At 36.6% G+C, this 24,947-nt stretch overlaps 1 long non-coding RNA gene across 1 annotated transcript; it reads left to right on the top strand.

The window, feature by feature from the left end:
- Nucleotides 1–24,222, top strand: LOC115304878. Its single transcript, XR_003914653.1, has 2 exons — nucleotides 1–282; nucleotides 22,755–24,222. It is a non-coding gene; the product is annotated as an uncharacterized LOC115304878 (long non-coding RNA).
- Nucleotides 24,223–24,947: the final 725 nt, after the last annotated feature.

Raw genomic sequence — 24,947 nt, 5'->3', positions numbered from 1 at the left:
ACACTCATTAGGGGCTTTTTATCTTTTAGTAAGGAGTTTTTTGCTTGATGCTTATTCTTATTGAGCATTGAAACCATCCCTTATTTGATATCTTATTCTCTTCAGTTTCTAGCACAGCTATATCTTATGTTTTCCTCAGTTAGCCTCAATACAGACATTATTTTAACAGCTTACAATGATATAGCCATAGATATACAGAGGAACTTGTTGATTCTCAAAGGAGACTGAGAAGAAAAAAATGAGGGTGAGCATGTAAAATGAAGTCAACAAGAGATTTAAAAGGTAAGTTGTAAAATGCTATCTTCTTTCCAGGGGCTGCACTTAAATCTGGCTCTCAGATTTCTAGCAGCCAATTTTGATTGCTGGGCATACTGTTAGTGCTCAATATACATTGAATATTGGATATTGGATATGCCATAAGTACAACATGGAAATCTACACCTAGACTCTTTTCCCTTTCTGAGGGGACTTTGATTTCTCTTTCTATAGTTTATTTTGATTGGTAAGCTTAAACCATCCTAGTTCTATGAGCCTTTATATTTCTGATCTCCTCGTTTTCTGCTTCCAATTATCCAGAGAAACCACTTCCAATTCTGATTTGTTTTTACTCTTTGTATTTAACAATTTTACTTTGGAATTTCTGACCCTGTAATGGTGAATAAATATTAACAGCCCTGTGTCCCTTACCAAATTAATAATAATTTAACACTTAGAGCAAACATGCAATTTAATATTAGTGTAGTATGTCATATGAAAGTGTCTTTTTAAATAACAGTGACAAAAATAAAATATTAGTAAAATAATTATAACCTGACCTCTGTTACCTTGAGCAAAATTACACAGGGACTGGACATGATATTCTGTATAATTTACCCTCCAGGTAACATAGGTTAATAATATACAGGGAGGAAAAAGAAAAAATGAATTGCAAGTTGTGCACACCAAAATATGAATAACTTAACAGTTGTTTTTAGATAAATAAAAGTATGGAGCAATTAGTATTTTCTTCCTACTTGTGTATTTTTTAAGTTTTGCAAAGAGTTTGAATTTCTTTTGTAACCAGAAAATACATATTAAACAACAAGTATGTATTGATGAGCATAACTAACAATAAGAAATGTCTTTAGTACATATATTTTTAACCTTTATAAATTATCTGAAAGCCCAACTGTATATTATTGTTATTGCTTTATAACAGGCAAAAAAGAATATCTAAACACATTGTATTAAATGAATGGACCAGCCAATTTCTCTGCTTATTTTCAGCCCAGTTCACAAGCTGGACACATCTACACCTATCTGCCTGCCTGCTCACACCTGACTCACCCTCTTACACTGTTTATATAAACAGATGATAAGATCTTATTCTATTTGGCTGCTTAAGAGTTAGCACTCAGGTGCAAAAATGCCCAAAGTAGTTGTTATTTATGTTTTATTCTAGACAACTCAGCCAAGATTTAAAAAGGACGGGAGAAAGAAAGAGAGAAAGGAAGGAAAGAGGGAGGGAGGGAGAAAACGGAAAAGGGAGGAAGGGAGGAAGAAAGAAATGAAGAAGAGAACTAAGAACCCTTTTCTTCCACTGATAAAGCAGGATTAGGGGACAAATCCCTATTACTGAATTTCCTACCACATTCATTCAGGTTAAATGGGAGATTTTGAGAGCCTACTCCCTAAAACATATACAGAGGCAAAAATGTTGTCTTTTCAGATTTTTATAATATATGTCTTCCCCAGAATCCTGTACTTAATTTGTCACACTCATTAAATTTGATTAGAGCAAAGCTGAATGATTTTTTAAAAAACTCTCAACTAATTGTTTCTTAATGAAGTTGGGTAATTTGTGATTCAAAAGGGATGTTAGATTTCTAGTCAGGTAGGGCTCAGCTCACAGTTACTGATGTAAGAAAAGTAAGATACAGAATTGAGTTTCAGAAATCAATGCAAAATAATAAAAAATTAAAATGGAGAAGCAGTCTATCAATAGTACTGCTATAACAAAGGGGAGGCTTGTTTTATATTGATTAGTTACTGTTAAATAATGCATCAGTGCTTCCCAACAGTGCACACTCTAGCTGGGTTGTTTATTGCAAGGGGTAGTTGGACAGAATCAGTCAATCAATAGTGGTACGGTAAACACACTTGAAAATGCAGTTCTGCAGCTCATATCACAGTAATTCTCTTGCCATTAAGCTGTAGTGGCCTGGAAGGTGGGGAAGCCACTGCTGCACAAAATTCTTCAGAGTTCCCTCTAGAGAGCACTAAGATTTGCTTTTTGTTAAGATGTAACTAAGTCAAGATGTTATATCTGAATGCTCTCCTACTCACTTACTACATTTCATACACAGATTTCACAGCTCAGATGAGTTATACAGAATTTATCATCCCTTTACAAGATTTTAGATATACTTTCCCATTATTCAATTATCAACTATGTTAGCTGTCATTCATTTCCTTGATAAATCACCCCACGATAGGGTACTTAGCATTATCATTCTCCTTAAAGCAAGTCTTTTATAATTTAAAAGCAACAGTATACATAAGAATTTAAAAGCTAGGTCCATCATTATTATGTTCAGGGCTCAAAGTCCTAGTAATTTTTACAATTTAGCAGCAATAAATTTTTTCATTTATCATGAAAACTAACCACACCCAAAATAGTATCTAATGTACCCTGATCTCTAGAAAAAACCAGTAGGAATTGTAATTTGTTTTTTGTGGACTTAATGGAGTAAAAACAAGTTGGAGCTTATGTTACTTACACATTATATGATTTTAGGTAAAGCATTAGGCTTATGATGCATTGTTATCCAACAATGAGGATTGTAGTATCTTCCCATTATAACTCATAAGACCTTTGAAAAAATATAAATAAGTTAATGTACATGGCTGTTTTGTGAATGATGATTTGTGAACTTAATTACATTACATTATTCTTTTTTGAAGAAAGAGCTGAAGAGAAGTTCTAGAAAATCTTGCATGGGAACTAATCTTCAAGTAGTAATTATTGCAATAAAACCAAAGGTGAAAGCTAGATTTGGCAGCTATCACAAAAGTTCTGTCTTAAATGCATCTTTTTACTAATGAGTAATTTGGTATTTTATTTTATCTGACACCAGAAAGAATTAAAGGTGGTTTAATCTTGTGATAAAAATGTGAATAATGTAGTTTTTATTTGTATTTCCCTGATGATAAGTGATGTTGAGCATCTTTTCATGTATCTGTTGGGCATCTAGGTGTCTTCTTTGGGAAAATGTCTATTCATGTCTCCTGCCCATTTCTTCATAGGATTATTTGCTTTTCAGGTGTTGAGTTTGGTAAGTTCTTTATGAATTTTGGATACTGACACTTTATCCAATATGTCATTTGCAAATATCTTCTCCCATTCTGTTGGTTGTCTTTTAGTTTTGTTGTTTCCTTTGATGTGCAGAAGCTTTTTTTATCTTGATGAGGTCCCCATAGTTCATTTTTGCTTATATTTCCATTGCCTTTGGAGACATGTCAAGTAAGAAATTGCTGGGGCTGAAATCAAAGAAGTTGTGTATGTTTTATTAATGGTTTCCTGTCTCACATTTAGGTCTTTCATCCATTTTGAATTTATTTTTGTGTATGGTATAAGAAAGCCATCCAGTTTCATTCTTCTGCATGTTGCTGTCCAGTTCTCCCAGTACCATTTGCTAAAGAGACTGTCTTTTTTCCATTGGATACTCTTTCCTGCTTTGTTGAAGATTAGTTGGCCATACATTTATGGGTCCAATTCTAGGTTCTCTATGTTATTCCATTGGTCTATGTGTCTGTTTGTGTTCCAAGAAGATGTGGTACATATATACAATGGAGTACTGATCAGCAATGAAAAGGAATGAAATCTTGCCATTTGCAACAAACTGAATAGAACTAGAGGATACAATGCTAAGTGAAATAAGTCAGTCAGAGAAAAGACAGATATCATACGCTTTCACTCATATGTGGAAGTTGAGAAATTTAACAGGAGACCATGGGGAAGAGAAAGAAAAGCAATACTTACAAACGGGGGGGGGGCGGCAAACCATAAGAGACTTTTAAATACAGAGAACAGAAAGAGCAGCAAGATGGTGAAGAAATAGGGAGATACATACTTTTTTGCCCACCTACATCTCTAAAACCTGGAAAAACTGAAGTCATAAAACACTGAACCAAGAGTCTGGGAAAAAAAGAAACAGAGTCCAATAAGAAGACAGCCTCATAGGTGCGTGGTTGCAAACTGGGGAAGGTAAAAATGGGCCAGGACTCGGAGGCACAGAGAGGAGGGAACCCCCTCCACGGAGAGCCACAGAGAGACTAGGGGAAGAAAAAGAGTGCCTGAGTCTGCTGTAAACTGTCTCTGGAGAAGAGGAAAATCTTGGCTCGGGACAGAGAGGGATCCTATCATCCCATCTGGAGCCACAGGGCATTCGGAGAGAGGTTTTTTTCTCTAGCTGTGGCGCATTCCTTGTGCTAGGTACCTGGATCCCAGTGGCACCAGGAGAAACTGCTCCCTACTCCCCCTACTGGATCTCCAGCTAAGCAGCTGCCTGGCCTGCAGGAGTACATTTCGGGTGGTATCATTGAAGTGTACTGACTAAGGTCTGGAAATGAGGCAGGACTTGTGAAATACAACTCGGCCCACCTTGGCTAAGACTGCAGCACAGGGAGATTAGACTCACAAGAGTGAGTTAAAACACATCACAGCAGCAGAATGGAGTATTTGCTACAAAACTCTATGACCCAAAAAATATACAATATTTCCTAGTTGGCCCTTACATTAAATAATTTTTTTGACCCCAAGGTTGGAGGACAGATTTAGATCACAGTAAAAATGCTGCCTGGAGGGAGGAGGCAAGATGGCAGAGAAGTAGGAGGCTCTATACTTTTCACCCACCTGTATCTATCAAACTAAGAGGGACTGAGGCCACAATACTCTGATCCGCAAGAGTCTGGGAGGAAAAGAGACAGAGTCTACTAAGAAGACAGCCTCATAGTTTTGTGAGTGTGATCTGGGGAAGATAAAAATGGGCCAGGACCCAGCGGTTTGGGGGGGAGGGAGCCCCCTCCGCAGAGAATCATGGAAAGCTGTGGAGAGATGAGGGGAAGAGAAAGAGAGGCCAAAAATGCTCATAAAGCAGTCTTTAGAGAAGACAAAAACCTGGGCCTATGATGGAGAGGGATCCTATCATCCCATCTGTAACTGCAGGGCGCGGAGAGAGAAATCCTCTCTCTAGCTAAGCCTCTCTTTCCTTGGGCTCGGTGCCTCAATCCAAGGTGGTGACAGGAGAAACTGCTCTCCTACTCACCTTACTGGATCCTCAGCTAGGAAGCTGCTTGCCTGCGGGAGTACATTTCAGGTGGTATCATTAAACTTTGTGAACTAGGAACTGTAAATGAAGCGGGGCTTGGAAAATAGAGGGATATCTGACCAAAAAACGTGGGTTGCAATGCTTGATTCAGAAAAGGACAGGGGCGCTGCTATTCTTCTCCCCACAGCCACCAAGGCCGGGCCTCCGGGAACAGCCCACAGGACCCACAGTGGAGTTGAGACCTATCTACACCAAATCACACTCATCCGCACTGGAGAGCTGCCTTTTTTTTTTTTTTTTTTCTGAGACCTGGGCAAGACCAACATTAATGCATTGCATTGATTAGATCAATTCTTGCTCAGATATATTACCCCTTATCTCATTCTTATCTCTCCCCTCTGCTGGACTGGGCAGGTGGGACATTGGTTTGCCTAAACAGTCATACTTAATCCATTCTGTTGATGCTACCTTCTTTTCTCTCTCTCTCTGCAATAATAGATTATATAGTTTCTTTGGGTAACGTTATCTTCGTTTTTTTCTCCTCACCTCCTACCATATTCTCCTTTTCCACTCTCTGAATTAAGCCTTTTAGTCTCTCTGGCTGGTCAACATTCAATTTCACTTCCTCCACACCACTGTCACTTCTCTCTTATACATACTCTTCCAACAGCACTGCTTCCACACTACTCTATTTGTAGCTGGGATTTCTGGTTTTATGCTTTGAGACTGTCCTTTGTCTTTTGTTGTTTTTATCCCCCACCACTTTTTTCTTTTCTTTTTTTCTCTTTCCCTTTTAGGTTGGCTTGTTTGTTTGATTTATTTGCGTGCTTGTGTGCCTTTGTTCCCTGTGTGTTTTTCTGTTTGTTTCTCTTTTCAGGACTACCTCAAGAAACAAGCCAAATTACACATGGTGGAGAGTCCCAAATGTCACTGAGTAGGGAAATAAAATAACCAAAGGCACAGCAAGAGAAATCAAGAGACACCATTAAAAGAACACTTCCTGAATGGACAGGACTTAGATAGTCAATTATCCTCCTTTAATACAGCAATATTACTGGTACAGAGTACATAACAAGCTTTTAAAACTGACAAGAGACAGAAAGCTAGCCAAAATGATGAAACGGAAGAATTCTTTAAGAAATTCCAAGAAATCACAGCTACAGAATTGCTCAAAAACAGATATAAGCCACATAATGTAGCAAGAATTTAGAACAATTATCATAAAATTAATCACTGGGCTTCAAAGAAACATGGAAGACATCAGAAAAGCTATGGATATGAAGACTAGGGACCTTAAACATAGCTGTGACAGGTTAAAAAAATTCTATAAATGAGGTACATAATAAAATGGAGGCTGTGACTGCACAGATTGAAGAGGCAGAGAGAGAGAGATAGGTGAACTAGAAGACACAATTATAGAATAAGAAGAAGCCAGGAAAAAGAGATAAATTGATCCAGGAAAACAAAAGGAGAATTCAAGAACTGAGTGATACAATCAAACAGAATAATATCCATATCACCGGAATTTCTGGAAAAGAAGAAAGAAACAAAGGTGAAGAAAGAAACAAAGGTCTTGAAGGGGTGCTTATCAAATTATAGCCAAGAACTTCCCCAATCTGAGGAAGTAAATAGACATTGAAATCCAAGAGGTGCAGAGAACTCCACTCAGACGTAACTTGAATCGAACTTCTGCATGACACACCATAGTGAAACTGGCAAAATATAAGGATAGGAGAGAATTCTGAAAGCAGCTAGGGATAAAAGGGCCCTAACATACAAAGGGAGACATATGAGAGTGGTTATAGACCAATCTACTGAATCTTGGCAGGCCAAAAAGGAACGGCAGGAAATCTTCAATGTGATGAACAGAAAAAAAGAAAAATGCAGCCAAGAATCCTTTATCAAAAAGCCTGTCATTCAAAATAGAAGGAGGATAAAAGTGTTCCCAAATAAACAAAATTTGAAGGAATTCATCACCACTAAACCAGCCCTACAAGAAATCCTAAGAGGGACTCTAAGAGAAAAATGTTGCAAGCAATGCAAGGTACTGGAGACACCATTACAAGCATGAACCCTACAGAGAGCACAATGATTCTAAACCCATATTTCTCAATAATAACACTGAATGTAAATGGACTAAATGCTCCAATCAAAAGACATAGGGTATTAGAATCTATTTGCTGTCTACAAGAGACTCATTTTAGACTTGAGGACACCTTCAGATTGAAAGTAAGGGGATGGAGAAATATCAATCATGCAACTGGAAGTCAAAAGAAAGCTGGAGTAGCCATACTTACATCAGACAAACTGGGCTTTAACATTAAGGCAGTAACAAGAGGTAAAGAAGGGCATTATATAACAATTACAGGGGCTATCCATCAGGAAGAGCTAACAATTATGACATCTATGCACCAAATTCAGAAGCACCCAAATGCATAAAAAAGTAAATCACAAACAGAAACAATCTTCTTGATAAGATGTACTAATTTCAGGGAATAATAATATTCCACTTATAGCAATGGATAGATCAACTAGACAGAATATCACTAAGGAAACAATGGGCCTAAACTACACATTGGGACAGATGGACTTGACAGATATATTTAGAAGTCTACATCCTGAAGCTATGGGACTCACTTTCTTCTGGAGTGCACATGGTAAATTCTCCAAGAGAGACCACATACTAGGTCATAAAGCAGCCCTCCGTAACTATAAAAGAATTGAGATCATACCATGCACACTTTCAGATCACAATGTTATGAAACTTGAAATCAATTCTAGAACAAGTCTGGAAAACCTCCAAAAACATGGAGGTTAAAGATCACCCTACTAAAGAACAAATGGGCCAATCAGGCAATTAGAGAAGAAATTAAAATTTATATGGAAATAAATAAAAATACAACAATCCAAACTTTTTGGGATGCAGCAAAGGCAGTCCTAAGTGGAAAGTATATTGCAGTCAAGGCCTATTTCAAGAAACTAGAAAAGGCACAAATACAAAATCTAACAGCAAACCTAAAGGAACTAGAAGCAGAGCAGCAAGAACACACCAAACCCATTGGAAGAAGAGAATAATAAAGATCAAAGCAGAAATAAACAATATAGAATCCAAAAAAAAACCAGTTGAACAGTTCAATAAAACCAAGAGTTGGTTTTTCTGAAAAAAAAAAAAAATTGATGAACCTCTAGCCAGGCTTCTCAAAGAGAAAAGAGAAAATTCAAATAGACAAAAAATCATGAATGAAAATGTATCTATTACAACCAATCCCTCAAAAAGACAAGCAATTATCAGGGAATACTATGAAAAATTATATGCCCACAAACAGGACAACCTAGAAGACATGGACAAATTCCTAAACATATATGCACTGCCAAAATTCAAATGGAAAGAGAAAGAAAATCTGAACAGACTGATAATTAGTGAAGAATTTGAATCAATTATCAAAACTCTCCCAAGGAATAAGAGCCCTGGGCCACATGGCTTCCCTGGGAATTCTACCAGACATTTAAATCAGAGTTAATATCAATTCTTCTCAAGCTATTCCAAAAAATAGAAATAGAAGGAAAACTTCTGGACTCATTCTACAAAGCCAGGATCACTTTGATTCCCAAACTGGACAAAGACCCAACAAAAAAAGAGAACTACAGGCCAATATCCGTGATGAATACAGATCCAAAAATACTCAACAAGATACTTGAAAATCGAATTCAACAGCATATAAAAAGAGTTATCCACAAAGATAAAGTGGGATTCATTCCTGTGTTACAGGGCTGGTTCAATATTCTCAAATCAATCAATGTGATACATCAAGTTAACAAAATAAAAGATAAAAACCATAGGATCGTGTCAATAGATGCAGAAAAAGAATTTGACAAAATATAGCATCCTTTCTTAATAAAAACCCTCGAGCAAGTTGGGATAGAAGGAAATTACTTAAACATCATAAAAGAAGCCCACATTTATGAGAAGCCCACAGCTAATATCATCCTCAGCGGGAAAAAACCAAGAGCTTTCTCCTGAGTTCAGGAACATGACAGGGATGTCCACTTTCACCACTTCTGTTTAACATCGAGCTGGAAGTCCCAGCATCAATAATCAGACAACAAAAGAAAATAAAAGGCATCAGAATTGGCAAAGATGAGGTCAAACTTTCACTTTTCGCAGATGACATGATACTCTACATGGAAAATGCGACAGACACTACCAGAAGCCCTTAGAACAGATCCATGAATTCAGTAATGTCGCTGGGTACACAATCAACGTACATAAATCGGTTTCATTTTTATACACCAATAATGAAGCAACAGAAAGAGAATCAATAAACAGATCCCATTCACAATATCACAAAAAATCATAAAATACCTAGGAATAAACCTAACCCAAGATATAAAAGACCTGTAAGATGAAAACTCTAGAAAACTCATGAAGGAAATTGACAAAGACACAAAGAAATGGAAAACCATTCCATACTCATGGATTGGAAGAATAAACATTCTTAAAATGGTATTATTACCCAAAGCAATCTACAGATTCTATGCAATCCCAATCAAAATTGCACCAGCATTCTTCTCAAAGCAAGAACAAACTATTCTAAAATTTGTATGGACCACAAAAGACCCTGAATAGCCAAAGTAATATTGAAGAAGAAACCCAATTTAGGAGGCATCACAATCCTAGACTTTAGCCTCCACTACAAAGCTGTAAACATGAAGACAGTTTGGTATTGGCACAAAAACAGACACATAGACCAATGGAATAGAATACAGAACCCAGAATTGGATCCACAAATGTATGGCCAATTAATTTGACAAAGTCGGAAAGAGTATCCAATCAGAAAAAGTCTCTTTAACACATGATGCTAGGAGAACTGTACAGCAACATGCAAAAAAGTAAAACTAGACCACTTTCTTACACCATACACAAAAATAAACTCAAAATGGCTGAAGGACTTCAATGTGAGACAGGAAACTATTAAAACCCTAGAGGAGAAAGCAGGAAACAACCTCTTTCTCTCAACCGCAGCAAATTCCTTCTTGACACATCACAAAAGGCAAGGGAATCAAGAGCAAAAACAAACCATTAGGATCTCATCAAGATAAAAAGCTTCTGCACTGAAAAGGAAACAACCAATAAAACCAATAGCGGGGGCACCTGGCTGGCTCAAAGGTTAAGTGTCTGACTTTGGCCCAGGTTATGATCTAGCGGGGTATGAGTTTGAGCCCCACATCGGGTTCTCTGCTGACAGCTCAGATCCTGGAGCCTGTTTCAGATTCTGTGTCTTCCTCTCTCTCTGTCCCTCTGCCATTCATGCTCTGTCTCAAAAATAAATAAACTATTAAAATAAAACAACTTATAGGCAACCAATGAAACGGGAAAAGATAGTTGCAAATGACATATAAGATAAAGGAATAGTATCCAAAATCTATAAGGAATTCACCAAACTCCACCCCCAAAAAACAAATAATCCAGTGAAGAAATGGGCAGAAGACATGAAAAGATACTTTTCCAAAGAAGACATCCAGATGTCCAATAGACATGTAAAATGATGCTCAGTATCACTCATCATCAGGGAAATACAAATCAACACCACACTGAGGTAGCACCTCATGCCGGTCAGACTGGCTAAAATGGACAAATCAAGTGACTATTGATGCTGACAAGTTGTGGAGAAACAGGCACTCTCTTAGACTTGTGGTAGGAATGTAAACTGGGGCAGCCCCTCTGGAACACAGTGTGTAGGTTCCTCAAAAAATTAATAATAGAACTCCCCTATGACCCTGCAATAACACTGCTAGGGATTTACCCACGGGATACAGAAGTGCTGATGCATAAGGGCACATGTTCCCCAATGTTCATAGCGGCACTTCCAAATAGCGGCACTTCCAAATCATGGAAAGAGCTTAAATGTCCTTCAACTGATGAATGGATCAAGAAAATGTGGTTGATCTATACAATGGAATACTACATGGCAATGAGAAAGCATGAAATCTGGCCATTTGTAGCAATGTGGGTGGACCTCGAGGGTGTCATGTTAAGTCAAATAAGTTAAGCAGAGAAGGACAGATACCATATGTTTTTACTCATAAGTGGAAAAGGAGAAACTTAGCAGAGGACCATGTGGGAGAGGAAGGCAGGGAAATAGTTGGGGAGAGAGTGGGAGGTAAACAGTGAGAGACTCTTGAATACTGAGAACAAACTGAGGGCTGACAGAAAATGGGGAGAGGGGACAGGGTTGATGTGCATGGAGGAAGGCACTTGGGATGAGCACTTGGTGTTACATGGAAACCAACTTGACAATAAACTATAAAAGAAAAAAAATACAGAGAACAAATCAAGGGCACCTGTGTGGCTCAGTCAGTTAAGTGTCTGATCTCAGCTCATGCCATGACTTCATTCATGTGTTCAATCCCTGAGTCGGGCTCTGTGCTGGTAGCTCAGAGCCTGGATCCTGCTTTCAATTTTGTGTCTCCTTCTCCCACTCACGCTCTTTCTCTTTCTCTCAAAAATAAACATTTAAAAAATTTTAAATAAAATTTAAAAACAGAGAACAAACTGAGAGTGGAAGGGTGAGATGGGGCAGGGAAGTGGGTGATGGGTATTGAGGAGGGCGCCGGTTGGGATGAGCACTGCATTTTGTATGTAAGTGATGAATCATGAGAATTTACTCCCAAAGCCAAGAGCACACTGTATGCACTGTATGTTAGTTAACTTGACAATAAATTGTATAGAATAAATAAATAAATAAAACAACAAACAAATAATAAGCAAAAAAAAAAAGGAAAGGGGAGGGCTAAAAATGTATACATAGCATATGATTAGGGCATAAATATTATGCTTGGGCCTGGCACTATCCTGGAGCTGGTTCATACCAGTTTAAAAAACCAACTGTACACATTTCTTCCCAGTTCCACCTGTCATAACATATCTTAGTAGCTTAAACTTAGCTTTAGTGGAAGAATTTATACCTCAGAAATTGGTAAATACTGCAAATCAGAACTTTTCTGTTTTCCCCAGTGATCTAGTCACAAAACATTTAGCAGCACCAAGGATAGGCTGTATTTGGCTATAAGCTTGAGAATACAAAAGAAAAAAGGGAAATGACCATTACACAGTTCAAAATCAATAGGATAATTTTATCTAATTTGTAAGGAGAATTTGTAACTAATCTTGTTACTAAGCATAGGTACTTCTTATTAGGAATTCTCACAAAGAAAAAAACTATACGAGGGCTTGGAAAATTCTGTGCCATTTCTAGGCCCCCACTAAATTCAGCAAAAACAATTGTGCTATGAGTAAGGAGATTTTAATATCACGCTTTTAAATTGCCATTGTATCAAAGCTATACAGGAAACTAGGCAAGATTTTTCTTATGAAAAGCACGTTATTATTTTTAAAAATTACACTATTATCCAAAACAATTCAAAATAAAATTTCATAGCCATGAGAAATTAAGTAATCCCGTTTACTTAGATAGAAAGATAGAAAGTATCACTTCTATGAGTAATGCTATCTCTCACAGCTTAGGCATATTTCCTAACTAGTTTATCCTTAGTTGTTAATTTTATGGATATTATTTCTGGTGAGCCTCTACTTCCATCTTCGGTCAGAAAATTTCAAAGTTATTTACAACTCGCTCCATATATATTTACACTGATATACCAGACAAAACTCTTACAGTACAAACTTTATTCTTACTAAAAATAGTAATCTGTGTTAAAAAAAAAAGTCTTCATTTTAATTGGGTGTATGTACACTTGCATATCTTTTCAGATTTACCCACCTCTTTAGGTCAATATTTTATGTCCTTTTTATTAAACCAAATTTTATAAAAGTGCAGAGAGAAGAAAAAAAATTCCAAGATATTGATAGATTCCCATCCTATCTTATAAGCTGATTTATGCTAGCCAAACAAATTTGGTCTGTTCTCTTTTCTGTTTTCAATGCAAGTGTTATTTGTTCAGACAAGGGTGTCAGCATCACTGGAATTTCAGAAAAGGAAAAACACTTGTCAACACTTTTACTTTCCTTCATTTTCACTCTTTTATGCATTACAAATGCACCCATCGAAACACAAACACATACACACCTATCTTCTGTGCCAGTCACATGTAACACTCAATTTCCAACTTCATCTTTTACTCTGCTAACTGTTATACCACAATCCATTCACACTCCTGATGAAAGAACACGACTTAAAATATTGGACATTCATCAACTCTACCTCCTTTACATTACAAAGAGTAATGGACAAAAGAGATTTTTCAGGAGTTTGGCAACTACATTACTAATTAAAGGGATACAATATATATTTTAATAGCATTATTGTTTGTGTAAAATCTATATGTACTTATAAAAATTTTTTAAAATAAAGAAATGTAACCCCCCAAAAAACCCGTAAAACAAAGAGATACTTACTGTTAATACTTCAAGACCAGTCATCAAAATATCTCTATGCATATACACAGAAATATGCCTTCAATTTATAAAATATGATTGCAATATGAATCATATTTTGTAAAGGTTTTTTAGTTCATGATATTGTAGGTGTTTCTTTGTACTATTGGTTTTAAAATTTGTGGGTGTTTTTATTTTAGTTGTTAATGATGATGGAATTTCAAAGCTTATTGCTTCATAAATAAGAGATTCTTACATGTTTTAATAAAGTAGAAATATAATATTCTATGACTAGGAGATTTCAAATTTATTTATCATTTAAAATATTGCTGGACTTTCTACTCTGTGGTAGAACAAGGTTGGGTCAGAGAAGAGCTTGTCTTATATGATTCACATCCTATAAAAGAGATAAATTTGTAACTGATAAATCACAGAGACCTTGTAGAGAGAGTGCTACCAAGTCTTTATATATGGAGCCATTCAACAAGTGTTAATGGAGTTTACACTAGTGTCAGGGATAGATTTCAGTGCCTGATACATCCTGCCTTTAAAGAGATGAAGAGGGAGAGAGATGTAAAACTAGAAAATTTAAAATAACATGATGGAAAATTGAATCAAGAACCATCTGGGGAGGGGAGCCTGGGTGGCTTAGTCAGTTAAGTGTCAGGCTTTGAGTTATGTCATAATCTCATGGTTGGTGGGTTTGAGCCCCACGTCGGGCTCAGTACTGACAGCTCAGAGCCTGGAGCTTGCTTCAGATTCTCTATCTCCCTCTCTCTCTGCCTCTCCCCTCTCAAAAGTAAATAAACACTAAAAAAATATTTTGGGGAGAATTGGGATAATTAAATGGTAAACTGGGTGCAGAAGAGCTTTTCAAAACTCAAACTGAAGTTTCCAGCTTAGAGGCTCACTGGATGAATGAATAGTAGAGAAGGAAATAGAATGCATTTGTGAAAAGACTTCTAAAGACTTCAGCTTTGGACTATGTAAGTTTAGGATGCTTCTGGGGGAAAAGAGATGGCTTAGGATTTAAAACATTATTAAGAGAGTAGATTATATGTGAACTGTTCTTAACCACAATTTAAAAAGAAATACAATAAAAGAAAAAGATGCCTATGAGAGTTCAAGGAAGAAATATTTAATAGATATTTAAAAATATAGTTCTAGATTTTAGGAAGGAACTAAAAAATCAGCTTCACTGGAACACACTGATGATGAGGGAGTGTCTAGAAGATAAGGCAGAAGATCTAAGCAGGAATCAGATCAAGATTTGGCTGGACTTTATCAGAGGGAAAGTGAGATAAACATAAACAAATGTTAGAAAAATCATTTTGACTTCTACCTCAACAACCAATGGGGCAGAAGACAGAGGTGGGAAATCAGTTAAAAGACCACCATGTTAATCTGGGTGAAAAACTATTGTGGCTAGTGGGTTAGGAACAGTGGAAATGAAAAGAAGTGGACTAATTAAAAAAGAAGTAACAGTTTTCTGAGAATAATCATGGACTTCCCTATGTTCAAGTCTTCAATTAGTTGCAAAATTGGGCTCCAATGAAATATTTTCCTAAATAGAAATCTGATGTTCTTCTCAGTGTATTACCTATATGCCAGCTGTGAATATCAACTAAATTGATTCACTCTAGCAGCAGTCACTGCCACCACCAGTTAAGTAACTTATCTCGGGGCACTGAGAAAACATGAAAACAGGTGAGTGAGAGGTTCAGGACACACCTAAACCAGGAATCTGAGATGCCCACTCACAGTGTTTAAATGCCACATAGTTATTGCAATGTTTTTTGTGCTCAAGTGAATAAAGCTGTACAGAGTACCCTTGTTTCTTTTTGTAGCGCATTCCTATACCACAAGAGAGACACCATCAAAGGAATCACATAATATCTGCACATTTTTGGTAAAAGATACATAAGCCTTGTGGCTGACACACTTTGCCACCACATGGCATAAGGCCAGCAAAATATTAAGCAAGTTTCCAACAGAATATTCCAGGACCCCTGGAAATTGCTTAACTAAAAGCATAAGTTATAGAGTTAATTCCATTGTCAAATGTGTGAAGAGGCAAAAATTGAGACCTGCCAGACAATTACATACTTGGTTTCACTCTAGCAAAATGTCATTATGGCCTTTCTAGATACTCTTCAAAATGTTTTTTTTCACTTCCTGGTTCACCTCACCCCTGTATCCTTGCCTTTCTGAATCTTTGGTCTTCTGAATGTCCTTAAGTGTCTCCTTTATCAATTAGCAATTCACTCTTGCTATTTACCTTTATTTTCTTTTATTTTTTAGAGGTTTTATTTAAATTCTGTTAGTTAATATATAGTGTAATACTGGTTTCAGGAATAGAATTTAGTGATCATCACTTACATACAACCCCCAGTGCTCATCATAGCAAGTGCCCTCCTTAATGCCCATCACCCATTTAGCCTACCTCCCATTCCCTTCCCTCCATCAAACCTCAGTTTGTTTATCTTTACTTTCAAATTTCAGTTTCCTCAAGTATCTAATTGGATTTCATACATACAGGGGAAATGACTGTTGAAATTTTTGGCGCCTTTGCATGAGTATAGGGCAACCTTATTTTCTTCAGCAAACACTGAAATAAATCACCTAGTAAACAACTTACTTAAAAAATAGACTATTTGAACAGAACCTTCTTTGTAAATCAGAACCACAATATTGTATCTGTCATCCTGCTAAGTTGCAAAGTTTGGACATAATAAATGATTATTTATTTATTTGTTAGTTACTTAATTTTTTAAAAAAATAACATACTTAACTAACTCAAATTCATGAATGATTAATCGTAGGATTTCAGGCTGTGTGGAAAAGGCTCTTCTCACAAAATAGTACACTTTTCTTAACCCATATTCTGTATGCATATAGGGTCTTTGCTAGATGTTAGGGGTAAACTAGTGTTTTTTTAAATTATTATTTTTATTAAAATTTTTTGATGTTTATTTATTTTGAGAGAGAGAGAGACAGAGCATGACAAGGGAGGGGCAGAGATAGAGGGAGACATAGAATCTGAAGCAGGCTCCAGGCTCTGAGCTGACAACACAGAGTCCGACACTGGGCTCAAACCCATGAACAGTGAGATCCTGACTCAAGCCAAAGTTAAGCACTTCACCAGCTGAGCCACCCAGGCGCCCCAAAGCTAGTGGTTAGTAAATTCAAGACTCAGTTTTCAGGAAGACAAGATAGAGTTAATACAGCAATGTCTGAAGATTCTGACCATTATTGAATTTGATGAGAGAAACAGGAAGTGCCTACTGTAGAGTCTGATTACTAATGTGTCAAGAAATTAGAAATATAGCAACATGTCTAGTGCACATTAAGAATAAGATACAATGGTTGTATGTTTTCAAGAAGTTACTTAGCATTAATTTGGGGGTGGAGGAAAAAGATCTTATCTGAAATGTTAAATGCACATTTTTTTCTTTAGAAATAAACTTTTTAACATTTATTTATTTTTGAGAGAGAGAGAGAGTGGGAGACAGAGTGTGACCAGAGGAGGGGCAAGGAGAGCAAGACACAGAATCTGAAGCAGACCCTGGGCTCTGAGCTACCGGCATAAAGCTGCCAGCACAAAGCCCAGCACAGGTCTTAAACTCACGAACCAGAAGATCATGACCTGAGCTGAAGTTGGACACTTAACCAACTGAGCCACCCAGGTGCCCCAAAAATAAATTTTCTTAATGCATGTGTATATATGTATATTCACACAGGCCACAGACAAATATAGTTGTATATTCTGTAATGGAAAAGGAAATAAACCAGAGACTCTGATTACAACATTTCATCAACTTATCAGTATGAAACCTAGTTTTATGTGTGTTCCTGTTTCACGATACCTTATTTCATGTATATTTCGATTTATTAGCCTTGAGCTCACAGCCAACAGCAATATAAGTCATGCCTGAATGAAGCTTATCTAACACACATATTTTCTTCGTAAGACACTTTACAGCCTTCCTGTTTTTAGGAACTTTAGATAGTGTTTCAGCACCATGTTAAACAGTAAAATCATCAACCAAAAGGAAAAAAAAACACAAGAATGCAAAAAATGTGACACTCAATAGACTGGGAAAAGAACCCTTGCTCATGAGTGTGAGAATTGAAAGGAGAAGGCAGAGTGTACTCTTGGTCTTCAGTTGGGAAAAGTGCATGTTGGGCAACTCAAACTTTCCCCTACTCTGAACCCGGCTGCAAATGTTGTAAAAACATTGCTAGTACCAGTTTTGGGATTACAAATATATTTTAGCAAGCAGGTGAATTACATAATGGAATTTGTAAATACAGAAGTTTGACTATATATGAAGAAACAGTAGATAGACATTGAACATCCTACAGTACAGGAGGAAAAGGACAAGGGAACAAGCTTACTTCCTAAAGGTAGTTTTCAGTCTGCAAGACAGGGAGGGAGAGCCCAAATAGATATGGGGTGCCTTGTTACGTTGAGGAGACAGATGTAGTTCAGTGAAGCTAGTGCAGCTAGAAATTATGAGACAGAACACTAGAAAACAGGGACAATGTATGCGCGTGCACATACATGCATGCACATATGCACACACTGTTCCAGACACTGTATAAGCAATCCTCTGTGTCTATGTCTGGAATCACCATACGTTCAGAAAAAACATCCAGAAAGTATTCAATCAAACCATTTTTAGAGCTAACACAAGAATAAGGACAATTTGTGTTTCTTTGGCCAAAGTAAAGAAACATCATTATATATGGGGCATTAGAAAGAATCTTCAAAAGGGTATGGCCATTATCATGAGGAAAGTTAGCCCAAAAGCATGACTATGTATGTGCCATAACCAAGATAATAAGCAAGCCTTAACAGAATTGAAATAATTTGTAAGAAACTGCTGGTACAAATTTCACTATTTCTGTTTAAAAAAATTTTTTAATGTTTATTTTATTTTTGAGAGAGAGACAGTATGAGCAGGGGAGGGTCAGAGAGAGAGGGAGACACAGAATCTGAAGCAGGCTCCAGGCTCCAAGCTGTCAGCATAGAGCCCGATGCAGGGCTCAAACCCACAAACTGTGAGATCATGACCTGAGCCAAAGTCAGATGCTCAACTGACTGAGCCACCCAGGCGCCCCTAAATTTCACTATTTATTAATGGAATGAAATAAAATCTAGTGCTAAACATATAAATTTACTATATCTGTTGTTAGAAATTTACCAGAAAAACAAAGAAGCATGAACATACTCCTAGCAGGAGGGAAATTAATAAATAGTAACATATAAAAAGAAGAGTATAATTACAAGGCATGAAAACAACCCTTGTATCTATTCATAGATGGATAAAGAAGTTGTGATATAGATATAAATATAGATATGTATATAATGGAATATTACTCAGCCATAAAAAAGAAGTCTTACCATTTGCAAATACATGGATAGACCTACAGAGTACAATGCTAAGTGAAATAACTCAGTTAAAAAAAGAAAAATATACAATTTCATTCATACATGGAATTTAAGAAACAAAACAAAACAAAAACAATAAAAAATCAACAAACAAACAAAAAACAGACTTTTAAATACAGGAAACAAACTGGTGAGTGCCAGAGGGCAGGTAAGTAGGAGTATGGGTGAAATAGATAAAGGGTATTAAGAATATACTTCTCCTGAGGAGCACTGACAAATGTATGGAGTTGTTGAATCATCATATTGTATACCTGAAACTAATAAAACAGTACATGTTAACTATACTTTAATAAAATATTAAAATAAATAAACAGCTATTAGAATTATAAATATGCTTAAGGATGTAAAGAAAAATATACATATTATAAAGAAAGAAATGGAAAGAAATGGAAGGTGTAAAAATGATTTAAATAGAAATTTCAGAAATGAAAAATTTTAAATTCAATAGAACTCATAGGAGAAGTAGAAAAATAATACAGCTTTCAATGCTCCTTACTCAGTAATTGATAGAAAACACAAAAATTTCTGGAGGGATATAGCTCTGTAACTATTTTAAAAATTTAATTCATAGTTAAAAATGTTCCCCAAAGAAAATTCCAAGCTGAGGTAGCTTAACTAGTGAGGCCCATGAAATATTTAAAAAAAAATATACTAAGGATGTTGACATTCTCTCAGAAAATGGAACTGGAGGAAACACCTCCAAATTTGTTTAATAAGGCCAGCATTACTCTACTATGAAAACCAGAAAAAAAGACATAATAAGAAAACTACAGATACAAATATAAAAACATGTAACAAAATATTGGCAAATTAAAAGCAACAATATATAAAATAGATAACACAGCATGACTGAAATGGAGATTATATCAGGAATAAAAAAAATTGGTTTAATATTCAAAAATAAAATAATGAAATTACCATAATAATAGAGTTTTTGAAATACCATGTGATTATCTCATTAAGTCTACCAAAGCATTTGAGAAAATACCAACACATTTTTATCATAAAACTTCATATCAAAATATGAATAGAAGGGAGTCTCCTCAAACTGATAAAGGACATAAACAGGACATCTTCAGTTAACATCTTACTAAGAGTGAACAAAAATCAATTTATTTCTATATATCAGAAAAATTGAGGTAAATGAGATCAAAAATTAAAAGCTTAGATATGGGTTTAACAAAATTAATGTAAGATGTATATACATTTCATATGGTGGAATGTAGAAAACTACAAATTACATTCCTGACAGGAATTAAAGGCCTAATTAAATAGAGGAATAAAACACACTTATAAAACAGAGCACTCAATATTACTAAAACACCAAATGTTCCCCAAATTGATCCATAGATTCAATACAATCACAGTTAGGGAACATGACAAGATAGTTTAATATTTTTATGGAAACTCACTGAACCTAGAATAGCCAGAAAAAAGAGAGAAAGAGAGGTAGAACAAATTTAGAGACTTCCAGTACCTGCTATTAAAACTGACTAGAAATAAGTCAATCAGAACAAGACACATACCAATATGATTTCACTCTTACGTGGAATTTAAGAGAAGAAATGATCAAAGAAAAAAATGAAGAAAGAAACAAAGAAATAGGCTCTTAACGACAGAAAACGAATTGACAGTTACCAGAGGGAGGGTGGGAGTATGGGTTAAATAGGCGTTGGGGATTGAGGAGGGCACTTGTCATGATAAGCGCCAAGTTTTGTATGGAAGTGTTGAATCACTATATTGTACATCTGAAAGTAATATCACATTGTGTACTAACTAACTGGAATTAAAAACAAAACTTACTAGAATACAATAAGCAAGACAATGCAATACTAATATAAAAAAAAATAGATTAATGGAACAATATGAAGTCCAAAAATAGACCCACACTGATATGATTACTTGATTTTTGATACTGGCATTAAAGCAGCCCAAAAGTGAGAGAAAAATCTTTCAATAAATAATGATGAAGCAACTGGGTATGCATATTAAAAAGAAAAGAATCTTGAATATCACCTTACATTATATATGAAAATTAAATACAGAGTTATTTTAAACCTAAATATAAGAGCTGGAGCTGTAAAAAAAAATAAGAGAACATCTTTGAGACTTTGAATTAGGCAAAGATTTCTGACAGGACACAAAGAGCTTGAACTATGTAAGAAATATTCATAAAATGGATAAAACTAAAATTTAGTTTAATTTATTATGTATAAATTTATATGTTTATAATGCATTATTATTTTATACAAATTCTATAAATTTATTTAGTTCAATAAAACTAAAACCTGTTGTACTGAACACAATTAAAAAAATTAAAATGTAAGGCAAAAACTTGGAGAAAATATTTTCAAAATATACATCAGATTATGAACTGTATCTATTTTACCAGTTGTGTGTATACCACTTGTTAAAACAGTAGGGGGGACTTTATTCAAGACTATTTCAAATGGTGTTGGACATTACGGCTGAGAGAGATCTAAAATCACTTATAAGACGATATCAAGGGAGGAGGATTCTTGCTGTATAAGATTCTTGCTGAAGGCAGACCAAGGGCTTAGACTCCAAAAATGGAGGATGAGGAATTTGATTAGATATCAGGGGTGATGAGATATCAAAGATACAGAATTCTTTGTCAACTAACTTACCAACATTCTTACCACAACTGGACTGGGAAGGCTGAAGACAGGGCCCAGGGATGAGGCCTAATCAAAACGAGGGAGTGCGATGGCAAAGGAGGTGAGACAGGAGGAATCTTCAGGCGTGATGCAGGCCATGTGCCCCATGGTGTCCCAAGGCCCCACTGGGCCACTTAGGCTCTGCCTTGCCACCTCCTCTAGTAGGCACCCAGCTGAAGACCAAGAGTACACTCTGCCTTCTTCTTTCATTCTCACACTCATGAGCAAGTCTTCTTTTCCCAGTCTATTGAGTGTCATATTTTTTGCATGTGTGTGTGTGTGTGTGTGTTTGTGTGTGTATGTGTGTTTTGTTGGTGGTGGTGGTGATTTTACTGATTAAAATGACCCTTGAACATGGTGTTGAAACACTATCTTAAGTGTTCATCTGCCCACCCTCCCCACCTTGGCCAGGCTTTGCACTGCTGCCAAGCCACACTGGGCTCCTGGTCAGTGTTTCTCTCTGGACATGTGAGGACCCTGTTGAAGGCCACCCTCTTGAGGCAGGAGCTAGAGGGGGTACAGGAGATTGTGGGCTTTTCTGCAGGGGCAGGAGGGTCCATTTATAGGTCATTTCAAATTTTGACATGACTTTGAGAATATTTTTGTATAAGGAAGAGTGATGCCCTCCCTTCTTACAAGATTCTAGATAACAGCAAGATCATCAGTGAGCAATCCTGGAAGGAGCTCAAGGCACACCCTCTGCACTATTACCTGGTTGGGACTGGCCTACACTGGACCATCAAAGGAAAGTTACCTCACATGGTAGACCAAAGTGCAGGATCTCCTGAGCCAGCAGATGATTTAGAAGTTTCGGATCACCCAGTGTTTACAGTCCAATGCATTGCTTAGGGAGGGATACAAGACTTTCTTCAACACCCTTTACCAAAACTACATCCCCCTTTTCTTCTTTTTGTCAGGCATTGGTGATGCCCTAGAAGAGATTATCCAACAAATAAAGGTGTTTTGCCCAAATATCTACTTTGTGTCTAACTACATGGACTTTGATGAAGATGGTTTTGGACAGGGATTCAAGGAGCTAGTTCATACACACCTACAAGAACAGCTCCATTTGTAAGAACTCCAGGTGTTTCCAGCAGCTTCCAGACAAAACCAACATCCACCTGTTGGAAGTATCCATGGAGGATCTCACTATGGCTGATAAGGTTACCGGTGTGGAGAGCATTCATTCTCAAGATTAGTTTTTTACATGACAAGGTGGAAGAGCAGCAGGAGCGCTGCATGGACTCCTATAACGTTGTGTAGGAGAAGGGCGAGATGCTGGACGTGATCTGTAACAGCACATCCCAAACAGTGGGACTGGATGGAAATGTAGGACTACTGAGTGTGTAGGTGTGGGGCCAGGCACTACAAGCTGCAGAGAAAAGGAAGCCTCACCTAGAGGCCACCCTACTGGGAAAGCTGTTCCTCCCCATGGGTGTAGAGAAGAGTCCAGAGTGATGCAGCCGCTGAGCCCATGCTCCACCCTTCTCCTTTCCCATCATCTTCTATTGTGTTCTAGGAAGACTTGCCGAAAGCCCTGCCAGCTGGGGGGAAATGAGTTTGAACACAGGACCTAGAAGATATTAGCATTCTAGGGACCAACTGATCCAAGGATTCTTTTTTCCCCAAATTTCTAAACATCAGAAGCTGTTCTTCAAACAAATCTAATGTGTAAAACATAAAAATTCAAAAATAAAAATAAAAACCAAAACCAAACCAACACAAAAAGAGGTCCAAAAGAATCAATCTGAAGTTTGGTCAAAGAGAATATTGGTCAACTATTACAACCCAATGTTAAGAAGACAACTAGATTCTTAAAAGTCTGATTTGAATGAAAACTTAACCAAAGAAGGTAAAAATGGCAAGTAATATTAAAAGATACTCAACATTTTTATTCCTTTAATGCAAACTAAAACCACAATAAGATATTAATTTTTGCACAGAGTAGTTTAAATTAAAGCACTGACTTAGATGTGAAACAATTGGACTTGTAGTTTGCTGTTGGAAGTGCAGAATGATAACCACTTTGTGAAATATTTTTGTACTTTCTCAAAAAATTACATGTGTAGTTACTCTATGACATAGAAATCCAATGCCTGCAAGTTTATCAATAGAAATTAAACATATATCTACACAACAAATTTACATGAGTATTTAAAATGGCTTTATTAACCAAACCCCAAAACAACCAAAATGCTCACTGACTGGTGAATGGATAAATATATCGTGGTATATCCACAGAGTGGAGTACTCTACAACAATAAAAAGATATGAACTTATTTGATAACAGCTCTCCATCAAACAAGGTTTCTACATTTCCAGTGCAACTTTTCCCCAGATTGTCATTTAAAGGATGTTTGTATGAAAAAAGCTTGGGAGAACAGAGGCAGTGTCTGTATTGTGGTGCTTTTTCCTGACTAGCATAATAAAAATATGTCTTCCTCCAGAGTTAAAACTAGGCAAGTTTGCTAGCAGATTTCCTGGCAGATTCATAAGCTCACAGGTCTTCCCCAGTGACACAGAGGATTTATATGTGAAAGAGAACATGAGGAAGCTCAAGCTTCCTGTTGTGCATGAATAATAAACTCTGACTCAGCAATCTAGTATCCTCTGTTACAATCTGTGAAACTGTGGCACACTTTTTTGTTAGCATGCAAACATAGTAAAATTCCAAATTATTTATAGTTCTTTGCAAAACTACTGATAAGTGCAACAGCATGGATGAATCTCAAAAACATTAGCATGCTAAATGATAGAGGCCACATAAAAGAATATGTACTGGAAATTCTAAAAAAGAGAAAATCGTAATGATGCTTAGCATATCAGTGGTTACCCAGGGCTAGAGTTAAGTAAAAAAACTGGCTACCAAAGGACAGGTAAAAAGTTTTAATGGGGGTGATGGAAATGTTGTACACCTTGATTGCCGTGGTGGTATAGTGGTACAGTTTGGTTTTTTTAAGAACTCTTTCTTTTTTTTTTTATAATAGTTTATTGTCAAATTGGTTTCCATATAACACCCAGTGCTTCTCCCCACAAATGCCCCCCACCATGACCATCACCCCCTTCCCTCCTCCCCCTCCCCCTTCAGTCCATGGTTCGTCTCCAGTATT

Source organism: Suricata suricatta, chromosome 10 (genome assembly GCF_006229205.1).
Source record: "Suricata suricatta isolate VVHF042 chromosome 10, meerkat_22Aug2017_6uvM2_HiC, whole genome shotgun sequence".
Classification (NCBI taxonomy): Eukaryota; Metazoa; Chordata; class Mammalia; order Carnivora; family Herpestidae; genus Suricata; species Suricata suricatta.
This window is presented reverse-complemented; position numbering and strand designations above follow the sequence as displayed.